This window comes from Zonotrichia leucophrys, chromosome 5, assembly GCF_028769735.1.
Source record: "Zonotrichia leucophrys gambelii isolate GWCS_2022_RI chromosome 5, RI_Zleu_2.0, whole genome shotgun sequence".
Taxonomy (NCBI): domain Eukaryota; kingdom Metazoa; phylum Chordata; class Aves; order Passeriformes; family Passerellidae; genus Zonotrichia; species Zonotrichia leucophrys.
Window position 1 is genome coordinate 1,399,504 of NC_088175.1, and position 17,337 is coordinate 1,416,840.

The following is a 17,337-nucleotide window of genomic DNA, read 5'->3' on the forward strand; positions in this document are numbered from 1 at the left end:
GGAAATTAGGAAATTTATGCACAAATGTGTTGCTTAGAGCCACAGAAACCAGGATAATTGTTCTTTTTGAGGGATTATCAAGATCTCTGTAGTGGAGTCATTGCTGTATTTCATTCCCATGACTGGAGCTTCATCAAAACTCCTCTGTGTGGTGACTCCAAGGTGTTCTCTGAGCAGGGACAGAGCTGTGTCTCCCTGGCTGACACAGGCAGGATTCCATCTGGGAATGTGATGTTGGTACCTGCAAGGATCTTTCCACTTGAGTTCATTTATTTGTTGTGAACTCCTGATCTTTACTTCTGGGAATTGCTCACACAATTAAGATGTGCCCTACAAGGTTAGTGTGACCACAGCTGAAAAGATTTTGGGTTCAAGAATAGGGTCTGAGATTATACCAGAAACTCTGCAGGGTCTCCTTACAGTTGAAATTGGGGTGGAGATGGTGAATGAACCTCATGTCCCTTTATTTTTTTTCATTCACCATTTTTTAGAAAGTAAAATATTTAAGCACTTTTCCAGCACAGACAGGTGCTGTGCCTGGTTACAAAGCACACCCCTGCAAACTCCATGTGCAAACACATTTCTGGTCAGTTCCAAGGACAGCACAATCTCTGTTTTACAGTTAAGAGTCTCTAGTGATGGAGATATCAGGGCAAAAGGGTTCTTATTATGATAATCCAGAACTGGATTACAGTACCAGAAATAGTTAAAAGCCATGGCACAAGAGTTTCCCAGAGCCTCTGGCACTCCTGTGAGCCTGCTTTTTTTTCCTCCAGGTTTTTACATTCTGCTCCAATGCTTAGTTATTGCCACCATACAAAAGTCTTATTCTTTATTTGGATTTTGCAGATTTAACCTCCAAGGATTGCTACATTTGCTGGTTTGCAGTGTCCTTTGCATGAAGCCTGTTTCCACTCCTCCTGTCTCTTTAATTCATTTAAATCACACCTTAATTTTATCTCTGATGAAGAAAATAGCATATATGGAAGTCAAAAGTTCTGTTCCATGAAGGAAAATGGGTTGGGATATTTACATTAATTGGGTCAGAACACACGTTATATTAAACCACTGCAAAATGCAGGCAACCTGTTGGAGCAACATTAAACTGCAATGTTTTAATGTGACTCAAATATTTTAGTTGGTGTGTTTCTGAGGGAAATTTCGTTTAAATAGATGACTTTTGTATTGAAAACTTCTCTTATGAAAGGTAGCTTCAGATATGAGATCATGCTGTTGGCAAATTGCTGCTTTGCTTCGGCTTCTTTTTTCTGTCAAGATGTATCTTTAAGACAATGCAGTTTCTCAACATCCTTTTAGAAGATTTTCCCTCAATGGCTTTATAATTCCATGTGTGAAGACATAAACAGAGTCTATGACACCCCTTTGTGAAAACAAGGACCTTGTAGGAGCTCTTTATGTTTTGTTCCACTTAGTTAATTTTCCTCCAACAGCTTCTTTTTCAATAGTTTTCTGTATCTTCTTGGTCAATTACCCAAATGAATTGCCAGGGAAGTAATTTGCTGTCTGCTCGTGTCATTGCTGCGCATAGTTTGACTTGATTAGACTTGCCATGCCACCTTGCTTCGAGTCTTTCTGCCACTTACCCTGCCAAATGAGATGTTAATCCATCTTTCATAAATGCAGCTCAGTGGTTTCATTGTCAGTGATTTTATTAACCAACAAACCACCTCACAGCCACTTGTTGCCCTCAGCTTCATTACATGATCCTCTTGGGATCCAAATAGCTGTTGCTTCATGAACAATTCTCCTTTCTTTTACAAACTGTAGACTTCTGTCTATCCTTGGTCTCTGCATATTTTCACAAGGGCTTTTCTACCTTTTTATTGTTTGGTACACAGCTGATTGTCAATACTCCTGTAAATCCATGGAAGTTGTTGTGGATGAGCTCCACCCAGGATGGAACTGCTCAGAATTTGGCCCCAGACAATTTTTTCTCCAAATTTAGTACACCTTCTTTTCTATTAGTCTGTCTTTAGCAGTGACTCCATCCCAAAAATGCCCAGGAATGAGTTTATTTTGTGGCTACCTCACGGATAAGACCCTCATGTGGATGGAGGAGCCCAGTGGGAATGGGATCCCTTTGAGGTTGTGGGTATGATGGAAGATGGGGCCAGTGCACAGTTTTGGGAAGCTGAGGTGCACACCAAGTCACTGGGATCTTCCTGCCAAGGTCCCACAGCCACATTTCCTTTACACACCGATGCTGCTCTGGCATCTTCAGTGAGAAAACCTTAACATTTCTTCTGATTGTCATGTTTTGTTTCTGTATTTATAAGCCAGGGTCTGAAGGCTGGGGCTGTGCTGCCCTAGTTAGTCTGTGATCCTTGTTCCCTGCTGGGTCTCATCCCAGACAGGGTGATGTGCATCTTGTGGGGAAACTCCATTCTAAGGAGATCAGAAGCTTTTGATCTGCCATGGCAGATGGGAACTGTGAAATGTCTGATCAAAGGAGAAAGGACCTGAGATAAAACCATGCCCATGAGATGAGATTCAGCCCAAGTGTGCTTCCAGCTCCAGAATATATTTCTCTCTCTATTTTTATTCCTAGGGTGAATTTGTCCAGTTTCGAAGTAACAAATGGCCACTTCAGCATCATTTCTGGTTTCTTTTGCATGTCTGCTGTTCTGCTGACACATAAACTCCTCCCTGTTCTTGGGGAGAGTGTCCTGGATCTGAGTCTCCAGAACTGCTGCTTCCCCCACAACGTTTTATGTGCAAAATAGAAGCTAACACCTCCAACAGGAGAGTTGGGGAAAGGAGCCAGTCAGAAACCAGCCAAGAGCAAGGATTTTTTCCCAGATTGCAGGAGGTCTGCATGTTCTGAATCTCTACTGATGACTTATTAACCTTAAACTGGCACACTCACATTGAGGAAGAATAATTTTGTGTTTGGGTTGAGCAAAACTTTGAATTCTGCACTAATGTTTACAAACCTTCCATCAAAATCAGTATATTTCCTTGAAAGGGTTTAGTTTCAGTCAGCCAGCAGGTTTTGATGAAAAATCATAGTAATTTATTTCCCTCCCTCAAAAAATTCCTGCCATGTTTCCTAAGTACATGTCCAAAAAAAGATTGCACAGGATGGTTTAAGACCCAGTTGTAGCAGGTGTGGTTTGAATCTTCCAAAGATCATCTGTTCATCCAGGTATCAGGATGCATAACCCAGGATATTGCATAAGTATGTAGGCTATTGATGACAAAGAGAGCACAAGATTGTGCCTAAAATAAACAGAAAAATATAGAAAAATTTCTGTCATCAAAATCACCTCCAAGCATGTTTCAGAATTTTCCATGAGGCATCAGGAAAGATCTTTGACCCAAGCTGAAAAAAAATTATTCTGTCTTTCGTTATGTATCTTAGTCACAGACTGACACTTTAGGTTCATTTCAGCAGTGTTTGTGCCATCAGAATCCAGTGTGAATTCTCCTGTGACAGCATTAGATCAATCATGTTTTAAAGAATGCAAGTAATTGCATCTACTCCATCTTCTGAGACAGTCCAAAACTGACACTTTGGGTTCACTGCAACCTGAGTTGCTAACACGGGTTGGAAGGTGAGAGATAAGTATCACAAAGCTGTATTTTTAATATTCTTATGTAAAACAAACTGGTTTAAAGTTAAAAAAAAAAAAAGGAAAAAGTAAAAAAAATAAAAAGAGAGAGAGAATATCAGAAAAATGCCTAAAATCAGTTTTTGAAAAATGGTGAAAAATGGGATAAAATGATGAAAGTTGGGGACTTCACTGAACTCAAAGCACTGTTAGTACTTATTGAACATACACTGAGGTTATCATTTTAATGGGTAGGTCAGGTTATTTGAAATACCAGTGTCTGCAATAACCTCTGTGATCAAGGTCTTTAAAGGGAATCTTTGCTACAGAGACAGACTTAAATGGAGAGTAGAAAATGCCACTTGGGTCTAACATCTTGGTGAAGGGCTGGTACTTGAGGTCTTTGACAAAAATTGGTTACAAGCCCAGGAAAAGAGCTTTTCCTCATGTTGTAGGTGTTCTAAAAGGTTATCATATTTTGTGCATCTTTGCTAAACCTGCATTTCCTTTTCAGAGCCTTGAATGCAGGCACTGGGATTTCCAGAGAAGCCAAAACCAGGCCGGGACCAGAGTGTGCTTTCCATGGCAGTGGCAGACAACCAGTGGAGCACATCTGGAATATTCTTGTCAGCTGCTTGTTGGCATGTCTTTAAATGAGATTAAGTGTTTTTTGAAATGGAGCACAACTCCAAATGGGGAAAAGTCCCAGGAAGTTCTCAGGTGTATATTACACAGAAAATCAGTCTAGATTACTGCAGTATTTCCTCCTGACCTTGCCATCTGAAGATAAATTCTACACCACCTGGCAAGGCTGTGCCACCAGAGGGGAAGGGCAGTGGGAATTTAGAGATTTTAGAGATTTTCACTGTGATGAATTTGGATTCAGACAGATTCCCTCTGGCTTTGCTGCTGCAATTCTTGCCAAGAGAAAAGCCCTACCCATTTCTCCTGCCCTTCCCATGTGCCTCAAGAGGCCACCCCTGGCTGGGAAGGTTCTCTCAGGGCATCCTGCAGCTTCTGAAGCCTTGGCTGAAGGGGATGAGAGACACTGGAAAAGCCATTCCCTTCCCCTCCCTTTCCTCATATCCAGATGGAGCTTAGAACTGGCATTCTGTTCAGGTGGAAGGAGGATGATCATTGAAAGCAGTTTGGATTACATTTTTTTTCCATTTCTCAGGATTTCTTCAGGATGGAACAGTTAAATTCTTTCAGAATGGCACAGGAATTGCACAGGGATTAAACTTTCTCCTTCCCACTTTAATATTTTCATTAGTCCTTGCAAGGCTTCATCCACAGGTAAAAATGAGTATTTGATAGTCACTGGTTGTGTCTGAGTCATTAGTGTATAAGATCTGTGATGAGGCTCGAGGTAATGAGGACACATCAGGACAGTTTTGTCTCTCCTTGTTGCCTTAAGCTATTCAGTTTTCTACAAAGAAATGGGAATCAAAAGGTTTTATTGATTACCTTAATCAACTGATTCTGTTTATCATGTTTCCTTGATGCTGTGAAATGAAAGCCCTGCACCCCTGCCAGGCACTCAAAGGTCAGACTCGAGGGTCATTAAAAGCTTAATCAGGAGCCCTTGCAGAGCAGCACAAAGACACCCCTCCCTTCCTGCACATGATTTATTCTTTAATAACAATGGCCAACGTGGCAGCCCATGTAACAAACACAGTGTGCTGTGCTGGCTGCCTGCAGCAGGGCAGGCCCTGTGATTTGCAGACCCTCTCTGCAGTGGTAATGTCTGTGTGAGCATCCTGGAGCAGGCAGTGCTGCCTTTATTGCTCTGAAAGCTCTCCCCAGCCATGTGGGCCTGACTCACTCTGGGCACAGAGAGCAGTTGAAGGACTCATTATGCAGATATGAATTTTTAAATGGTGTGGTTTTATTACCTTCTGGTTTTCCTACACAGACTCCACTGCTGGGTAGCCCAAGGTACAGGAGCTCACTCCCTGGGTCTTTATGGGCTGTCCAGCCCTCATCAGAAGATGCTGCCTGGCTGTTTTGGTAGATTTGGTTTGCTGCCTGGTAGATTTAGTTTATTAGCTTCAAACAGCAAGGAGGTGGATGTGTGTGACCGTGTTCACAGGGGTCCAAGGATGAGGGAAGAGATAAGGATCTGACTCCATGTTTCAGAAGGCTTGATTTATTATTTTATTATATATAATATAATAAAACTGTACTAAAAGAACAGAAGAAAGGATTTCATCAGAAGGCTAGCTAAGAATAGAAAAAGAAGGAATGAATAACAAAATCTTGTCTCAGAGAGAGAGTCCGAGCCAGCTAACTGTGATTGGCCATTAATTAGAAACAACCATGAGACCAATCACAGATGCACCTGTTGCATTCCACAGCAGCAGATAATCAATGTTTACATTTTGTTCCTGAGGCCTCTTAGCTTCTCAGGAAGAAAAATCCTAAGGAAAGGATTTTTCATATAGGATGTCTGTGGCAGATGTGGGACTAGATGAACCTTCAGCTGAGTTTTGTGAGTGTAAAATGCAACAGGGGGAGTTGAAAGCTAAGCTTTTGTCCCACATTGTTGTAGCCCCAGGAATCCCCTTGTGTGGGATTCATCACTTGAATTGTGCACAGGGCTTCTTTGATAAGTGGTGGGGCCCTCCTAGTATCATCTTCCTCAGAGAAGTTTGGAAGGCAAACCAAACTTGGTGTTCACACTCTGAAGAGAAACAGCCACCCTGCCCTGCATTCTCTGCTGCCTCTCCCTCACCCTCTCAGATGAGATTCACTGCCTCATCTTCAGCCCCACAGCCTCAGTGACTCAGGGGCTGTGTGCACCTCACCCTCTCCTCTCTCCAGCTCTGCCAGCTCCACCTGGAGCTCCAGTCATGGAGCCAGCAGCAGCTTCTGGCTTGGCTGCAGCAGGCAGAGTCCCCGAGGTGAGGGACCAGTGGTTTGCAGTCACAGCCTATTGGGATCTCTCACTGGTCAGAGTGACCCCAAGAAATGTTAAAAGTCTCTTTTCCCAGCCCAGTGCTTGAAGGAGGAGCCAGGGCTCTTCATTTCTCGGTCTCAAGGTTGTTTATTGTATCCTATCTATAAAATTGTTTCTCCTGTCCTGCTGAGGTCCATCCAGCTGGACAGTTCCAGGCACTCTGCCTGCCCCCAGGGCAGTGTTATGTCTTTATACTAAAAACTACGTGTACAATTTTTACTTGTAACTTCCCAATACCCATCACCTATGTTAGACAGTGAGCTTCTACTCTAAACAAATCCAAAAGTGCCAACATCACAGCAGAAGATGGAGGCCAAGAAGAAGAAGGAGAAAGGCTGCACACGCCCAGATCCTTCCATCTTGCCTCCTGAATCCCCATTCTAAAAACCCCAAAATCTACTTTTCTACCCTGTGATAAATTCACTATCATTCTACCTAAACTATCGTGGCTTGCAGATCTTCATATAAGGTTGGTAATTTGCTCCACAGGTCATAATCAAACCCACAGGTGTTTTGGGCTCTGTGCCAGGGTCTCTGAGCCCCCTGGCAGGGTCTGGGCTGCTCAGCACAGCCAGAGGGATGTCCTGGGTCCTGACAACAGCCCTGGTAATGCAGGTGTGCACCCAGCTTGGCTCCTTCTCTATGGCACAAGAGTTGCAATCACACAGAGCACCTCAGAGCACAGAGATCAGGCTGTGAAACAGCAGCAGGTACCAGAGGACTGCACCTCCTCTGTCCTCCCATGTTCTCCCTTTGGGATACAAGACTATTATGGTATTTTTCAGAAAAAGGAGAGCGTTTACAGTGGGAGAGGGCAGGCAGAGGGTGATGACAGGTGAACAATACACGAGTGACAGATGCACCTGCTGTCCTAAAGTGTTTTCAAATGTTAAAAACATATAATTGGGGGCAGTTGAAAGTTGAAAGAGTGCATGGGGACCTTTTAAAGTGGAGGGCTGGTGCTTACATGAAGGATTGCCCTTTCATCTCCCTGATCCCTGCAGCCTCCAGGAGCAGTCATATTCAAATGGTGAAGGATTAGGAAAAGAAGTTCCATGTGGTGGGCAAAATAAGAAATACATTTGCCCTTTCCTTTCAAGTCGTCCTTTTTCACTCTGAGACTTCGCTAAATAAATAAATCTTCACACTGAGAGCTACCACTTATTGTCTGTATTTCTGACATAAACCTGCCTCTTTCATGCTCTGTTTTGTGAGCCACAGAGACCATTCCAAACCCCGGGGAAATGCAATTGTGCATCTAATTTCCTACCAGTGAAGGCAAAGGTTTTCAAGCAGATCTGATGACTGTGGGCAACCACTTTGTGAGAAATCCAAAGGGAACCTGCAACTCAGAAAATGCTGAGCCTTCTGAAAGCTGTCTGCTCAGACAGAATTTGATGGGGGGAGGAAAAAAGTTTGCTTGGTTTTATTTTTTTTTCCATTTTTAAGTTTGCAGATGGAGCTCAGCTCATATGGGAATGAGTAGTGTGGAGATGAGGCAGACACAGGGCTGTGGGCTGTGTTGAGACTGCCCCAGATAGATGTGTTGATCCCTTGGTGTGAAGCATCCTCTGCTGTTCCTGATCACAGACTAACAGCTGAGCTGTGGTGCTGCTTACCAAAACTCTCAGGGAAGGTTATAGAGGAGCCTGCTTTTTATTGAAGGCTGAATCGGGAGAGTTCATCTCCCTCTAATTAAACCAAAGTTTTCAGATCAGTTGGGTATATTTTACTGATCTTGTTGCACCAACTTATCCCACTTGTGTGGCCCTGAGATAGAAATATTTGAAGATTACACTGTGTTTGCTATGTGTGCACAAGCTGGTTCAAAGAACAGTGAAAGGAGAAGCCTCAGATTTCTCTCTTTCGTTATACCCTACACCAGTGAAGTGTCACCATTTTTAGTAGTGACACATGAGGCGTAGCTGTGGGTACATGGGTAAATATCACAGAATCATGGAATGGTCTGGGATGGAAGGGGGCTTAAAGATCATCTCATTCCACTCCCTTTGCCATGGGCAGGGACACCTTGCACCACGCCAGGCTGCTCCAAAGTCCCTCTAATCTGGCCTTGAACACTTCCTGAGATGGGGCATCCACAGCTTCTCTGGGTAACCTGTGCCAGGGCCCACCACCCTCACAGGGTGGAACTTCTTCCTAATACCTTGTCTAAATCCACTCTCTTTCATTTTGAGGCCATTCATTCCTCCTTGTCCAGTCACTCCATGCCCTTGTCAAAAGTCCCTCTCCAGCTCTCCTGCAGCCCCTTCAGGCACTGGAAGGTTCTCTAAGGGTCTGAACTGCCCCAGGTCCCTCTGTCTTTGTAGGAGAGGTTCCAAATCATAATGAAATCACATCCTGAGGACACAATATTCTGTGAACTTCCTTCACCACAAGAAGGATTTTGCTCTCATCTGAAGGACCAAGGCTGGTTAAACACTTCTTCTGCATTCAAGAACCCTGAAGTGGTGATTGAACTGTGCCAGGATTTGAACTTCTTCTAAAGATTCACTTATTCACTTCAGACAAAGTGTTATGAAGACACCATGTGTTCTGCTGTGTGTGCCCTGCTGTAACAAGAGAAGGATCTCCTGTTTGCAAACCACAGTAGTTCTTTACCTGTCTCTTGCTTTTTGAGAAGAAACCTGTCCTGCCCCAAAATCAACCCCAGATGTCCAACAGGCAGCACTCAGCACTGCTCACAGCATATGAAAATCCCACAAAGGAAATATCTTGAAAATGTTGCAACTTGTTATTGCTAAAATTACTATTCAGCGTGCTTCTGCCATTAATTTATTTGGGGTTTTCTATATTTTTATTATTATCCTGCATTGTAAATATTTCCAGTGAGTGGGGTTTTTTCTTGTAAACCATATTGGTAACGTTTGATAAAATAATTTCAACCAACTGGGTCTCAGGTGGAAAACTTAAATTTTCTTTGGAATGATATTTTCATTTTGTGAACTGGACCACCCATCCTGGGAACAGGAATGCACATAAAAGACAGCAGAGCTGTGATGTGACCACAGAAAAGATTTCCTTTGGATCAGAGCTGTTGCATGGCCTGAAGCAACACAAGCTTTATGTGGGCTTGCATGCTTCAGACATGAAGCATCAGCAGGGAATGCAGACAGAGCAGAGTTTGACCTAATGGACATGGAAGATACACAAATTTCCTGCAAGAAAATCTCCCAGCAGGGTGTGGATATGTATTACAAGTTCTGGCCTTTTGGACAACTGTTCATTTGTCCTAAAAGTAATGCTACTTTTTAAAGAGCCTTCTTCATGCTGCTGAGACCCTTCCAAACAGGAGCACACTAGCACTGGCTGGCCCACTTAATGAATATTCATCATTAATGCATAAACCATAATTTGCATTCAGGCAGCTATTGCTTCCCCCCTCTATGGTGGCATCAAAGTCCTTACAGGGGTTTTAAATTTGAAGGGCTGATTAGGAGGAGAGGGGAAGGCAAATTTCACACTTCAATTAATGCTTTTGAGTCAGTCCCTCTGGTTGCAGATTGCCTGAACGCAGTCGGCTGCTCCCACAGCTGCTGCTGAGGATGAGAAGCAATCCAACCTGCCCTGAATCTCTGGCTGACAGCAGAGGTCATGGGAAGGCAGTGTTGTGGCGTTGGACAAGTTAACACTGCAATTAAAAGAGGCTAGGAAACAAAACCCTGCTGATGGCTGCCTTGTCAGCATCACATCTCTGCGTGCTGGCTGGTGCTTGGGCCAGGTGCCTCTGGAAAGCAAATGAAATCCATCCCTACTGCACAGCCTGCAGCAGAAGTGTGTCTGTCACACCAGGAAAGGCACAGACAGGACTCAGAACTGCTCAGATGACCAGGAAAGGCACAGATAGGACTCAGAACTGCTCAGATTGTCCTGGCAGTGTGCCCCTCTGCTGAAAGCGGCACTTGGTGCAGTGCAGACAGCTCTGCAACCTCTCCAAAAAGGCACTGGGCTGTGTGTTGGTTTCTGTTATCCCCAGGGTCATGCTTGTGGCCCCCTTCAGACCCTTTACCTTTATATGCCACTCCTTTTCCTACCAATTTTAGCTGTTGTGGCTCAGGGAGGAGATGGAAAGCACAGGAAAGAGGGGATGCTTTAGACAACCCACAGAACTTGCTCCCAGTGCAAGGATCTGCAGAAGATCAGGCTGAAGGATATGGATCTTTGCTGGATGGCAGGGATGGTTTGGTATGGAGGCAGACAGAAGGACATGTGTGTGCTGGTAAAGGTCCCTTTAGCAGCTTCTTGGTTGTTAACCACATCTCTGGTCACCCCAAACTTAGTTTTTTGACTTCATGGCATACAGCCTGCTTGAGGGGCCAGGCAGCAGACTGAGGGGTCTCTCCAGAGTGGCAAAAGTGACCCAACAGTAGTTTTTGGCCTTTATACCATGTGGAAGCAGAAAAAGAGGAGCAGCAGCCTGGACATCCTTTCTGTACCTCTCTTCCTGCAGGGACACTGAGAGCGCCCATCTGAGCCCAGTCCAAATGAATCCCAGCTGGTTTCTCCATGGTGCTGGGGTGGAACAGCATGCTGTGGTGCTGCCTCAGTACAGAGCTGTGCATCACAGCCCCTGCATGCACCTGCTACCTTCTCCCTTTCTCTTGGGCAAACGTACTCAAGACTTCTGTGGAATGCAATGCTCATTGCTGTAACCCTCCATGCTATCTCTCACTATTTTGAGATGTGAAATATATCACTAAGTGAAAAAAACCAAAAAAACCTAGAACATTTAAATGTCTCCAAACTGTGCAAATCCTTGAGCATGTTGGATAGGAAGAGGTTCTTCAATTAAACTGCTCTGTGTGGTTCCTCCAGGGAGCTTCATCTCCACTGACCATCCATCCAGGTGTAGGGCCTGAGCATGTGCAGGACAGAAGGCACCACAGGAATACCTGTCTGGTTTGTTCTCCATAGAAAAAAAAAGCCTTTCCAAAGGGCTTTTTCATGAGGCATTAGCTATCCCAGAAAAGCAGAGAGGTGCTCACCAAGTGGGTAAAGGAAATGCAAACTAAAATTCCTTAGGGCTGTTTCCCTCTACTCTTTCTCAGATACAAATAAGTATAAAAATATAGAATATTGGAAGCTCTGAGTCTGAGTTATTTATCAAACCCAGAGATCAAACATTTGCACCCCATTCTATCTCTGCAAATTATGTGAGAGACCCACTGTCAATCCTGTGATGGGTAAATGGGTTCTTTTAACTCTATTTCCTCTCCTTTACTTCCCTTCTAGTGCTCTCTAAAATGGGTTTCTTTTCCCTTGGTTTATTAGATTTGTCTGATTTTGGCTTTGTAATATTTTAAAGTGATGAAGACCCCTCCTGGCTAGTTTTGCAGGCTGATGGGCTGTGTGCAGCTCACTGCTGCTGCCCATGAAATATTATTTGATGCCCTGTGAGCAGAGGAGGAGGTTCTTGGCAGACCAAGAGACAACTGAAAGAGTGTCCCATAGCAGTGTGTGGAAATAGACCCATTTTATTCCTCTAAATTACCTTTGAAATATCTTTACTGAACGTGACAGGTCAGAAAATGAAATATTCATTCTGCAGGAAACTTACAATTTTATTTTCAAACAAGCACTAGAAGTCAAAATTAAATACCAAGTGAAGTTGGGGGATTTTTTTGTTCCTGTAACATTGAAATGTCTTGATTGAAATGCTTCGTAATGGTAATTTAGAACATTTTGCTCTTATTTCTGCTTGTCACAATGGTAGCTGAAATTATTCTATTGAAACAAAATGATTGAATCTATCACAGTGAAATGTAATTTCTGGTGAAAGAACTGATGGAATTTGATACCTTCTTGAAGCATTTCCCAATTTTCACACTTCAGTCAAAAAAGCTCTTGTTGTTGTAAAACTTGGTCAAGCAGCCCTTTTGGACTCGTTATTCCACTGTCATCTGTGATATTTTGTGTAAAAACAGTGCCGGTGAATGGAAAGGTATATCTTGATAACCAGTGTGGAGAAAGACATCATGGAGATTTAGGTCTCTTTTCCATCTGATTTTCTGTTCAGTTGACCTAAATACTTAATCTCAGAGTTCCTTCATCCTTTCAAGTATTTATCTTAGCATGGGGATGAATGTCCGGCCTGTGATGACAGGAGAACCCATCAAAGCTCTGAGATGATCACCTTCCCTCTAACATGGAGTTTCTGCAGCGCCAGGCAGGCACCAGACCTGAGAAGATTTTCTCTCCATCCTGACAGGACTGCTAGCCATGTCTGCTAAACTCAGTGGTTTTTGGCAGCCCCTTAGAGCCTGCCTTTGCACAGGATGTGCTCCACCTCTCCTGATGGAGGCTGTGACTTTATTTCTTTGCAACTGAGCTCAGGGGGCTGTGACAGCCAGACAGGGTCGTGTGTAGGGGTGGAGGAGGTGACAGCTGTTAGGTGCTGCTTCACAAAGTGCTTCTCTTGCTGCTCAACCTCCTTCTCATCCGTGCTTTTCAAAGACCAGCCAATCCTTTGAACCACTTGGGAACTATAAATGTTGGCTTTTTGCAGGTAGGCAGAGGGACACTGTGAGTGCTCACAGGAGAGGAAAACCCTTCCCACAGGGAGCCTTCACCCACCTTGGCAAGTGTGACAGCTCTCTGACACCAATACTCCTATCACCCCTAACATCTCAGCTTTGCTAGGCAGGAGCATAAAGCCCACAATATTAGCATCCAAGATATGTGTCTATTAATAGCTGCTCACTGGCTCTTAATTAGATTGACATATATTGAAGAAAAGTAGCTGAATTAAACCAGACTGAATGCAGAGCTGCTATCAGAATTTCTAGACTTTTAACCATATTTTCCATTGTTGCCTTGTCTTTATGAGCACAGTGAAATTTTCCTTAGGATGCTGCCTGGGCAAAATGCAGGGCACCTGTAGAGAGAAAATAAATAACCTGGTGTTCCTTCCCACCCCACTCCCCTCTGCATGATTGAATTCTTCAGCACCTAATAACAGTTCCTGCCAGCACAGCACCAATTCTAAATCTCAACACACAGTGGAAAAAAAAAAGTAAGTTTAGACAATATTGAAGTGAAGCAACTAAAAGTTGGAATTGAAGTCTTGGCACTGAGTTCAAAGTCTGAAATTTATTCTACTTCTGAAACGTCCCAGGCTCCACTTTGGAAGAGCCTATTGTGGATATCTTAATTCAATGTCTGAGGACTTCATGACTTCATTCAGGGCCTTTAAAAAGTCTATTAAATGTTCCAATTGCTTTCTCAGAATTCACAATTGTCCTCTGTGACTGACTGGTTTTTTGTTATTGGGTTTGGGTTTGTTTTTTTTTTAACTTCCCACCTCAATAATTCAGACCTGTTAAGTGCTGTCTGATTTTTTTCCAATGCCTTAAAGAACACTAAAATTTCAGCCAGGTGCTGTAGCTAACTGGTTCGGGCTATGAAAATTCAAAAGATTTCCAAAAGACCTGGCTTGTTCCCACTCATGATGCAGCTGTGCCACTTGATTCTAACATTTTTGACAGACATGCAGTGATTGCTGAAGGCAGGCAGGGGAGAGTAATATATCACCAGAGTATAGGATCAGTCAGCTATAGCAACAACAACAAAAACCAGCAACCTTCTCTCCAAACTGAAATAGAAGTAATGTCTTCAAACACAGACACACACTCCTCCAGTGGGAGTCATTGCCCAGGTTGTCAAGCACCCACGCTTTATGTACCCTGTAGGGATATTGTAAAATAACTCCACAGCCATCAAATATTTGTGCTTTTATAGCACTTAATGTTATGCAAACTCTCTGCCAGACCATGCTCAGAAATGCCTGTGTGGCCTCTAACACTGTTGTGTCAAAGGGGTATTTTTGCTTTTGTTACACAAGCCAGTAGATAAATTCACCTAAATGTGTCAAATCAGAAATGCTGGGGTGAGTTTTCTGCAAGAATTTCTGATCTCTTTGAGAGGTGGCACAGCAAGTTGGGGTTAGCATGGAGGCTTGATGCATCATCTACCTTAGTGAGGAGGGAAGTGAATAATAAAATGAAATGACTCAATGAATTTACTGATGGATTTAAACACTGTGATCTGAAATTGACAGTGCTGGAAGTGGAAAGACAGTTCAGGAAATGAGAAAAAGCATGAAAAGAAAATTTGTCATTTGACCACAGGTATTAACTTTGGGAGAGGCTGGCTAGGGGAGGTAAGGCATGCATTCTAATGATGGATCATCAGACAGCTCAGGAGAAGTTCATCTCATACACACCCTCTTCACTCAAGTCTGCAATGAAATGTGGTTTAATTCCTGTAGTTTATCCTTAATAATGCAGCATTCCAGTACCTGAAATCAGCCAACAAGGAAAGGGACTTGTTACAAAAGCATGTAGTGTCAGGACACGGGGGAATGGCTTTGATCTGAGAGTAGATTTAGGTGAGATATTAAGAAACGATTCTTTACTGTGAGTTTGGTGAGAAAAGATTCTTTACTGTGAGTTTCTGGTCCACACTGCCCAGAGCAGCTGTGGCTGCCCCATCCCTGGAAATGTTCCAGCCCAGGTTGGATGGAGCTTGGAGCAGCCTGGTCTGATGAAAGGTGCCCCTGCCCATGGCAGGGGAGTGAGAATAGATGATCTTTGAGGTCCCTTCCAACCCAAACCATCCTGTGATCTGTGTTTCTCTGATAATACAGAGAGGTGGGATCCACAGTGCAGAACAGAGGAGGCTTGGCTGTCCTTGTGCAGCTGGCAAACATAAGGGAGAGGCATGACTTGTTCTGAAGCCAGAGAGCAGATCTTCTGCTTGTGTCTCTAACCATTAGAAAGTGATGTTTTCTTTCACTGTTCATGTCTTGGGAGATTGCAAATGAAAATGCTCTGAAATAATACCACAACAAATTTACATGTTGCTATTATATGAAATTACACAATGAATATTTTAAGACAATAAAGATAATCATAATTAAAGTGGCATTATAAAGATATTCTATGGCTTTTGGGCTCTCAGTTGCTTTAGTGTCTGTCTGGGTTAATTGACCATATGAGAGAACTGGCCTCCAATTTTTCCTGTTTTAATCAAGATTGAGAATGTTGCAGTAATGCTGCATCCTTGCCTGAGTCTGAAATACAGAGTTTACCCTGAAATGGACAGCTGCATGCTGGTGGAGATTTAGCAATTTAATAAAAACCTGCACACTTTCAGTTGGTATGTGCTATCTTTTGAACAAGAAGATACAAACCCATGAGCTTTGATCTAGTGGTTGTTTTTTGTTAGTCATGCCTTGGTTCATATCCTGATGAAAAGAAAATAGCTCAGGTTAACTGCCCACTCAGGCTGTCTCTGAGGACAGCTAACAAATGCTCTTCTTCAGCATATTTTCTTCAAAATCACAGACATGCAATGGTGGAATTTTTTTTTTGGGGGGGGGAAAGTATCTGTGCTTCTATTGTAATAATAGAATTTGTTCAGAAACTGCATTACCTTTATCTAATAGGACCCTCTCTGCTAGGCAACATTTTGCTGATCTTTCAGAAGAATCTAAATATTAATCATAGACATCATATCAAGGTGCTTGGTTTTGTTGGACCTCAACCACTTGTTGTGACAGGACATCTGTATTGAGGTGGTGATCAAATTCAGGAATGTACAAAACAGTTATGTGGGTGTAGGGGTGTTCATTCAGGCTGTAAAATCTGCAATCCAAATAAATTGACTGTTTAATGTGGGATCAGTTTAAGAAAGGTTTTGTGTTACCCTACACAGACACTAAAATGCCTGGATGTAGAGCAAAATCATTTTATCACAAAGCTTTGAGATCTTTAGATCCTGATATCTTTAAGATCTTTCGATCTCATAGAACTGAGATATAGTGATGGAAACTTGGTGTTTGCTAGAGGAAACAACATGGTGCTGAGGCCTTCACTGATTTTCTGCCTGTGGCAAAATAAAAAACTCTGCAGACGTTATTTCACAAGCAACAAGCTCACCCCAACACACAGAGGTCAGAATCTGCTGGTGAGGGCTGCTGAAGCTCTTCATTTCTTTTCTCCTGGCCTTTGATTAACAGACTGTAAAGGCTGTGCTTTGTTTGCAGCCCTGCAGCACTGGCAGGTGGAAGTGAGAAAAATGTTGTTTTGGATGAACTTGGCTGGGCCAGTGCAGTCAGTGGTGACCCCAAGGACAGAGTGGATGTATCATTGTCCATGTGGTTGCTCAGAGCACTTCCATCCATCAGGGTGGTGGCCCATATCTAAAGGAAGCGGGGTGCCTTGCCACGGGATATTTCCAAAGACTGGTGCTCAAATACTCTATTTCTTGCTCACTCTGTCTTTGAGACTGGTAATCCTTGAAAACACCCGAGATTTGTCACCAAGTGTGAGGCAAAAAAGTTCCTTGCTGACCACAGGGCCAGAGGGTTGCAATGATTTCTGGAGTGCTTCACAGCTTCTCAGCTTTGGTTGGAATTCTGTGTCATTTTTTAAAGGAACAAATAATGGACTCTGGTCAAACTGGACGGTCTGCTTGCAGGGCACAGCCTGTGTGTGAAAAAATTGTATTAATTGTATTGCATTGTATTGTATTGTATTGTATTGTATTATTTGTATTGTATTGCATTGTATTATTTGTATTGTATTATTTGGTTTGTCCTTTCCACGGAGCTCGGTACTGCAGATCAGAGAGTCAGAGGCTGGGGAGAACAAAGGCAGGGAGAGCCCAGCTAGACACAAGGGCTGGTGAGAATGGCCCAAGTGAAAGGAGAAGAAGAAATGGCCTCTAGGAGTAACCAGGGGAAGTTCAGTTTAGATATTAGAAAAAAAAATCATTGAAAGAATTGGA